This window comes from Colobus angolensis, unplaced genomic scaffold (assembly GCF_000951035.1).
Source record: "Colobus angolensis palliatus isolate OR3802 unplaced genomic scaffold, Cang.pa_1.0 Scaffold88, whole genome shotgun sequence".
Classification (NCBI taxonomy): Eukaryota; Metazoa; Chordata; class Mammalia; order Primates; family Cercopithecidae; genus Colobus; species Colobus angolensis.
The window spans coordinates 5,029,469-5,031,756 of NW_012122709.1; the positions used below are offsets into that span (position 1 = coordinate 5,029,469).

At 40.6% G+C, this 2,288-nt stretch overlaps 1 protein-coding gene across 4 annotated transcripts in view; it reads left to right on the forward strand.

Moving 5' to 3' along the window:
* The window catches only part of LOC105503781 (chromosome unknown open reading frame, human C14orf93), a 31,357-nt gene that overhangs the window by 10,576 nt on the left and 18,493 nt on the right, over window positions 1-2,288 (forward strand). The window contains exon 3 of one of the 4 annotated variants that reach the window (XM_011930875.1): window positions 1,841-1,919. The exons of the other annotated variants lie outside the window; for them this stretch is intronic. The gene's annotated coding sequence lies outside the window, so the exon portion shown is untranslated. The remainder of the gene's footprint in view (window positions 1-1,840; window positions 1,920-2,288) is intronic. 4 annotated transcript variants of the gene reach the window in all.

Below are 2,288 nucleotides of genomic sequence, written 5' to 3' on the forward strand. Positions count from 1 at the left end.
GCAGGAGAATGGCGTAAACCCGGGAGGCAGAGCTTGCAGTGAGCCGAGATTGTGCCACTGCACTCCAGCCTGGGCGACAGAGCGAGACTCCGTCTCAAAAAAATAAAAATAAAAAATAAAATAAAGTTTAGGTGACAGACTATAGCAAGAGGGTGGGAAATTAAGTCAGAACTAGTGTCCATGGAAACCAAAAAAGAATTATTTGAATGCCCATTGTGCCAGACCACACTGTACCAGGTTTTTATAGGCAAGTTAATTCAATAAAACACTTATTTGTTGCCCTGAATGTGATGTTTTAAGATGGACATAGTATGGTAATATACAAAGTAGAAAAAAAGAAGAGAAATTGAGGAACAAATTGAACTCACAATAGGAAAATACATTTAGCATTAAAAACTAGCATAAAATATTATCCTTAGTCTGAGACCAAGTCATGATAGCAAGTAAATTCCAAATACTCAATTACCTTTCTAATTTGCATCATAGAAGGTTTTGTACCTACAAATGCATCCTCATAGACTTGAGGAATAATGTATTGTTTCTTAGAAATTCAGTATTAAATTTGGGGGCAAATTTCCCCAAATTCTGTTTCAAGCCATTGCATTTTATTCAAAATTATGGAATCAGGAGTCAAGGTGGTGGCTCACACCTGTGATCCCAGCTACTCAGGAGTCTGAGGCGGGAAGGTGGCTTGAGACCAGGAGTTGAAGACCAACCTAGGCAACATAGCAAGACCCTGCCTCTTAAAAAAAAAAAAAAAAAAAAAAGATTAAGGAATCAGGATGGGTGTCCAGGGTGGGAACACAAAAGATTACAGGAATAATCATAATATCATGCAGCCATTACTAGTGGAGCACTGACCATGTGCCAGCACTCTATAGGTGCCTTACATATATTATGTATAATCTTCATAAAAAACACTCAAAGTAGATAGTGATGAGAAAACTTGATCTCCTGACTTCGTGATTCGCCCGCCTTGGCCTCCCAAAGTGCTGGGATTACAGGCATGAGCCACCGCCTGGCCTTTTTTTTTTTTAACCTGCAATACAGTGCTGTTTTGGAAAGATGACCAAGAAAAGACGACCAAGGAAAGACTATTTAAAGAAGAGGGGGCCGGGCGCAGTGGCTCACACCTGTAATCCCAACACTTTGGGAGGCTGAGGCAGGTGGATCACTTGAGGTCAGGAGTTCGAGATCAGCCTGGCCAACATGGCAAAACCCTGTCTCTACTAAAAATATAAAAATTAGCCATATGTAGTGGCGCGTGTCTGTAATCCCAGCCACTTGGGAGCCTGAGGCAGGAGAATCACTTGAACCCAGGAGGCAGAGCTTGCAGTGAACCGAGATCTTGCCATTGTACTCTGGCCTGGGCAACAGAGTGAGGCTCCGTCTCAAAAAAATGATAAATAAAAATAAAAGAGAGGGGAAGAGCTTGAGGCAGGCTCAACACTGGTAGGGGTAAAAGCCTCTTGCAAGAAAGAGTAAGTGCGTGAGGCAAGAGAGTTTGGTACCAGAAAGGAGTTAGACAACTCACCCAGTGTCCCAACCTGATGCATCTTAATAATTACTGATTTTACAAATACTGAACGAGCTGGCAAGCATTTGAATACTATTATTTATTATCACCAAAATATTCTTTTGCCCACAGCATCCATGTTTAAGAGCAAACTCCCTGCATGATGTAGGTTAAAGAAAGAATTAAAAAGAAAAAACTCTGCAGGAGCAGTGTAGGCCCTTATTTAGGAAGGAAAAGAATACATAAGTGATTCATCTATAAATTGACATAGAATCGCTTAGTGCTTTCCTTTAACCTTTAGTTTTAATTTGGTTTAACCTTTAGTTTCAGGTTTAACTGTGCCTTCCAGTGACTATAATGACAAGGAAGCTGTAAATGTATTTGAGTTAAGTTTTTGTGAGAAGTAAGTATCTGGCACAGAAAAAGCCATTTCTTCAACATAAAGGGTGGAAAGAGCAAATTAAAGACTATTCTTTGATAACCACATGTAATTAAAATGCGTTGTCAGATTTATGTTTTAGTACCACAGAGGCACTGATATTGCCTGTTTCTGAAATGAGATTGCCTATTCAAAAAGAAAAGAAAAGAAAAGAAAACCCTCAATATATAGAAAATTCTCCTAACGTCCTACTCTTCTTTTTTTTTTGAGGCGGAGTCTCGCCCTGTTGCCAGGCTGGAATGCAGTGGCATGATCTCGGCTCACTGCAACATCTGCCTCCCGGGTTCAAGTGATTCTCCTGCCCCGGCCTCCCAAGTAGCTGGGATTACAGGC